Source organism: Equus asinus, chromosome 9 (genome assembly GCF_041296235.1).
Source record: "Equus asinus isolate D_3611 breed Donkey chromosome 9, EquAss-T2T_v2, whole genome shotgun sequence".
Taxonomy (NCBI): domain Eukaryota; kingdom Metazoa; phylum Chordata; class Mammalia; order Perissodactyla; family Equidae; genus Equus; species Equus asinus.
In genome coordinates, this window is record NC_091798.1 from 89,023,531 (window position 1) to 89,029,181 (window position 5,651).

Here is a 5,651-nt window from a genome sequence, read left to right on the forward strand (position 1 = left end):
CTGACTAACACAGACAAATCTTGCACGCTGTTGCATTTCGTATACATCCAATAACAGTACTAACCTACTGTAAATATTTGTGTATTAGTGTAGCATGCAATTTTCATTGTTTTCCCACATAATAAAATGGGTTTAGGTTCTCTGTTTTGCTTTGCCGAGCTTCTCTTGAGCATCTGCCTACCAGCCACAGGGTAGCCATTCAGCTTCCCGTCAGCCAAACCAGGGCTTCTTAACCCTGGCTGTGCACTGGAATCATCTTCTAAAATTACAGACGCCTGGGACTCTGATTCCAGTTAAATCAGAATCTCTGGGGGTGGGGCCCAGGCATCAGTATTTTTTTAAATTTCAGTTACACAATTTCAGTTGGCTCAGCCTGGGCCAAGAACCTCTGAGCTTAGCCTCTCAGCCCCGAGCAGCCTCCTACTTGGCACCTCTGTGGGTCTCCTAAGATAACTAGCGATTTCTGACCTCTAGAGAGACCTCAGCTTTCACTTCACTCTCTTTTTCTTTCAACTACTTTCCTCCTTTTCCTTTACTTCTTGTCCGCTTCTGCCTGAGGCCTGCCCGCAGTACCTGCTAAGGTTGTTTGGCCCTGTCAGCGGCCAGCATTGGGCTAGGTTTTCAGCCCTTTGATGCAGAACACCCAGCTCTGGTTACCTGGAGGTTGCCGGCTCATCACTTCTGCAGCTGCTTCTGTGGTTCTCTGGGGCCTCTCCACACCACGCCAGCCTGGCTGCCCTCCATGCTGGGGCTGCATGCAGGCCGGCCCTGGGGGCGGGCAGGCTTTGGGCCTCAGAATCCCCAAGGATGTATACTATCGTAGCATCCGAGTGTGCTATCATGTGGCATATAAGGCATTTCACCATCGGGCCCCTGTCTTTGTTCAGTCCTCACTTCCCTCTATCACTACCACAGTGCTCCCCCACCCCCCCACATACACACATATCCCCTTGCGTGTGTGATCACATTTCCCCACGTATACCTTTTTTTTAATCTGGAAACTTTCTTGCTCATTCTTCAGGCCCCCAACTCCCTTCTTGCTCCCCTGAGAAGCCTTCTCTAACCCCCTCAATTACAGTGTTGTTCACACCGTGTCATGATGGCTTATGTGTTTATGCTCCCAGCTCCCCCTCTAGACTCAAGGCAGAGGCTAAGTCTTTATTTTATGTGTTTTAAAATAGATAATAGCTTCTCAGTAAATGTTGAGTGGAAAAAAGAATGAATGGACCCATAGAATGTGGATGGCAAGCTACAGCTAGCTTGTGGACCACATCTGGCCCATTGCCTGCTTTTGTAACTAGAGTTTTATTGCCACCAGCCACATCCATTTGTATGTATTGTATAAATACACCCATTTGTATGCATGTGTAAAGTTTTATTGAAACACAGGTACTCTCATATGTATTGTCTGTGGTTGCCTTCGTGCTGCAAGGACAGACGAGTAATTGGAACAGAGACCATATGGTCCCCAAAGCCTAAAGTATTTACTATCTGGCCTTTTGCAGAAAAAAGTTTGCTGACCCTTGACCTAAAAGAAACCTGAGAGGCCCATTGTAGTGCGTCTGGTAGAAAAGTAATGCAAACTATGTAGATAATTTTAAATTTGCCAGTAGCCACATTAAAAAGAAAAAAGGAAAAGAAATAGATAAAAGTAACTTGAGTAATATTTTATTTAACCCAACGTATCCAAAATGTTACCATCTCAACATGTAATTAACACAAAAATTGTCATGTAGTGAGATATTTTACATTCTTTTTGTAGTACTGAGTCTTTGGAATCGTATAGGTATTTTACACTTACAACTTAGAGTTGAAGAAATTGGCCCAGAGAGGTTAAGGGTGTAACCTGAAGTCAGAAAGTGGAAGAATCAGTGCTGAGCCAGCTCCTTTGCTCCTAGCTGAGGACGCCTCCCAACACATCACACTGCCTTTGGCCTTTTGCTTATTCACTAGCAGCAATACGATAAGAAGACCTGGTTTCTAATTACTCACAAGCATCAATAAGTTGTGTGAATTGGGATATTCCTGAACTTCTGGGGATTTCCATTTCCTCACGGGGTAAAATCACTGGATTGGGTGGTACGACAATCAAACATGTCGTTTTGCCAGAAGACACCTCAGTCACTTTGCCCAAGAATTCACTGCCTAAGAAGCTGTGAGTAAATATGAATTCAGTACCATGTTGGCTGTCACCACAACTTAAAAAAATGCTTTTAGAGGCCAGAATTTCAGACAAGTTCATTCATTCAAATCTATATTTTAATCATCAGGACCAAGTCTAAAGCCTGACGCATTTGGCACAGAACCTTTCAGACCACCGATGTCACCTTCTCAAGAGACTTTGGAGACGATCTGAGAAGGCCACTGCTGAGCAGTGACAGAGCAAAGAAAGGACTTGTGTTAGGGTCCGTCGGGGAGCAGAGTGGTTGGTCTCCTCTCCCTGCTAACCAGCAGCAGGGTTTGTAACGGTGACAGGAGCCCAGGGCGGTGAGAGAAATGGAGCCGGCATAACACCCCGGGGAACCTAGGGGATAGGGAACTGTGACCACGATTAGATAATCAGATTTTATTCTGAAATAGCAAATTTCATAGTAGAATCAATGGCTTTATTAAACTTGCACTCCCAATCACAGAAGAAACCTAACAATGGAAGAGAAAGGTACAGAAATGGAAGCTGGCAGGCACCAAAGACGGGTGCATTTTTTTAAACTTTGCCTACGACCAATTGTGTTCACTTTCAAACCCATTCACATCCTGCCCCTCCCTTACAACAGAGAAACGTTTCTGTCCTTCCAGAGACTGGGGAAGTTGCAGTCCAGGGCAAAAGGATGGGCTTTGGGCTCAGCCCAACCTTGGCGAGAGCCCCAGATCCTCCTTTGAAAGGTTACATGGCCTCGGCTATCCCTGCGTTTCCTCCTCTGTAAGATGTGCATGATAATAGTGCTCACCACATGGGACTGCAGATCCAATGAGGCAATATAGGAAAAGTGTTCAGCACAGTGACTATCACAGATTAGGTTCTAAATAATTCTTAACTGTTGTTCTTCTCCTGAAAACAGGATTCGAGGAGCAGGAGAGGAACCGGCAGGGTGCTCCACCCGCACCACTCCGCTCACACCGGGGGCACCACATTGATGGAAATACTCATACTCTGCACTAAACTGTGCACGTGTGAATCAGTGCAGCTCAAAAGCGTTTCACAGGAAATCTGACTGTGCCACCAAATCCTCTGTTATTAATGCCTCAAGATCAGCGACTGGCCAGCTGGACGTGATGGTAAGCAGGCCTCCAAGGAATCCTGGTAGGCGTTTTGCTTTCGTTACTTGATAGGTAGGTTCTTCAGAATTCTAAAATCGAGTTCTCTTCTTTGTGGCGGTATTTCAATTTGATAAGCTCGTGCATTGCTCACTGACTTTAGAATGGTTTCGTTTATCTTCCTTCTTTCGGAAGGTAGGATGGAAGATTCGGAGAAAATGATCTGAGAGTTTAAGTGGCTTCAAATTTACATCCTGTGTTGGAAAACTTGCCCTCCAGAACCAAGTGACTTTATAGAACAATTCTTCAGCATTTTTTCAGCCAGGAGTCAAGAGGTGGGTCCCCTCCCAGCTGACTGATTCACCACATTTCCTGCAGAATGAAGTCAATTCAGCATATTTGGAATCATTGGCCAGAGACCCAGGTGACAGCCCTGGAGGGTCCTGCCAGGAACATTTCTCAAGGAAAACTCAGCCCCTTAGATAAAACAGGAGGTTGGTTTTGAACAAACCACCAGCTACAGTTGAACTGGGAAGCTACCATTTACTTTGTAATTTAGAGTATTTAAAGAAATGTACTATAATAAAAACATCTAACATTCATGTAGCACTTACTGGGTGCCACAATTCTGAATGTTTTACTTTTATTAACTCATTTAATCTTGACAACAACTCTACGAAGCACGTACTACTACTATTATCGTCACCATTTTACAGACAAGGAAACAAGAACAGTGAGGTTGAGTAACTTGCCCAAGGTTACACAGCAAGTAAGAAGCAGAGCTTGAGATGAAACCTAAGCAGTCTGGCACCAGAGTCTCTGCCTTTATTTCCCTGTTCCACCTGTGTACAAGTTAAGAGGTGTTTTTTTTATTTTTGACCAATTTTTTTTAAAGAATTGCAAATATGTAGACTGAAAAGTCTATTTTGTTTAATCAAAATGATTTACCATAATTGATTTTGATATTATGGCAATTTCCATCTTTTGAGAACTTTTAAGTTATTATTAGTTCCTTGCAAAAATCATTATAGAATTATAATACATTTTATTTTGTGGCTAAAGAATGAGAAAAATGATAGGTAATCTTTCTAGATAGCAGTTTTTAAGAGTGATATGAAATCGTTGTGATTTGATTTTTTTTCTTACTATTTCACTATTGTATCTTAAGGATTATAATTAAAAAATGTATCCTGGCTTTTTAATTTTGTTTTCTACGTGATTTAATTTTGTTTTCTCATGATTCTATGAGGAGAATGTCATTGTGCATGGTATAAAAATGTTTGCAAATATACAAACACCAGATTTTAGCTGAAGACACAAAGAGCACAATGCTGCAGCTCAGTTACACAGAGAAGCAAATACATTTATGCAACAGCTTAAATTTCCACCTGTTTTTTACAAGTATAAAAGCAAAGTAATTATGTTGCATAATCTTTGACTAAAACTAGTTGAAAACCAATAAAGCTCGAACATGTTATAACTCACCTAAAAGTCAGTATTATCAGTTTTTTAAAACCTCAAATTTATGTATTTTCTGCTATTAAATATAATATTTATTTAGCTTGCATTAAAGCAAAACAAGCTTATGCTACTTTCTGACTGGTTTCTTAAGTTTAAGAGTTCTTTTCACTTAAAATACTTTTGAATGAAAGTCTAGAGTTTATTTATACCATTCTAAAATGATTAAATATGGTTTCATATGTTCAAGTTATAAACATATTGGTGTTTGCAATATTTTTATTATGAGCATTATGGATCCTGGACCTCAAATTTCCTAAGGGGCTTTGAGAAACTTGTGATAAATATTTAATAGAGGATATGAGCTTTCTTTTCTTATTTTAATCTTTATTTCTACAGAAGCGAATATTATTTAATTCATCCATGTTTACTCTGTATTGTCATCAGATCATGCCACAGGAGACAGAGGGAACTTACAGAAACTAACTTCCAAATTCCAAAAAGCTTTTTGTAATGTGAATGTTTGCCTATAATGGGAGTCTGTTGAACAAGCTGAAACAATTACACAGTCACAGGATACCAAAAGAAGCATTTCCTTCCTCATGGTACATTTACAAGTCATTTTGAAGATTTCTGAGTCAATCTAGAACCAAACTATTTTTGCATATATAGTATTGAATGATTTTTTCCTTCAGGTGCATCCTCTAAGACGTAAAAGGAAGATGTAATTTTTGTGAAATCATCTTGTTTTTTTAAAATATGTTTTGTCTTTAAATGAGTGGCTCGCCCAGTTTTAAAATAATAATAATGGGATACTTTTCAAATCACCTACAACCTCACCATCCTCACAAACTGAGATTTTATTATTTTATGTGTCTGCATAAGATTTGTTTTTGCATATTGCAAAATAGTCTGTAGCATTATAATTTTAATATCAT

General features: G+C 40.3%; 1 long non-coding RNA gene across 1 annotated transcript; it reads left to right on the plus strand.

Moving 5' to 3' along the window:
* The first annotated feature begins 2,796 nt into the window (after nt 1–2,796).
* On the plus strand, nt 2,797–4,738 carry LOC139046307 (uncharacterized). The gene is made up of 3 exons (XR_011506150.1): nt 2,797–2,920; nt 3,060–3,330; nt 3,455–4,738. It is a non-coding gene; the product is annotated as an uncharacterized lncRNA (long non-coding RNA).
* Nucleotides 4,739–5,651: the final 913 nt, after the last annotated feature.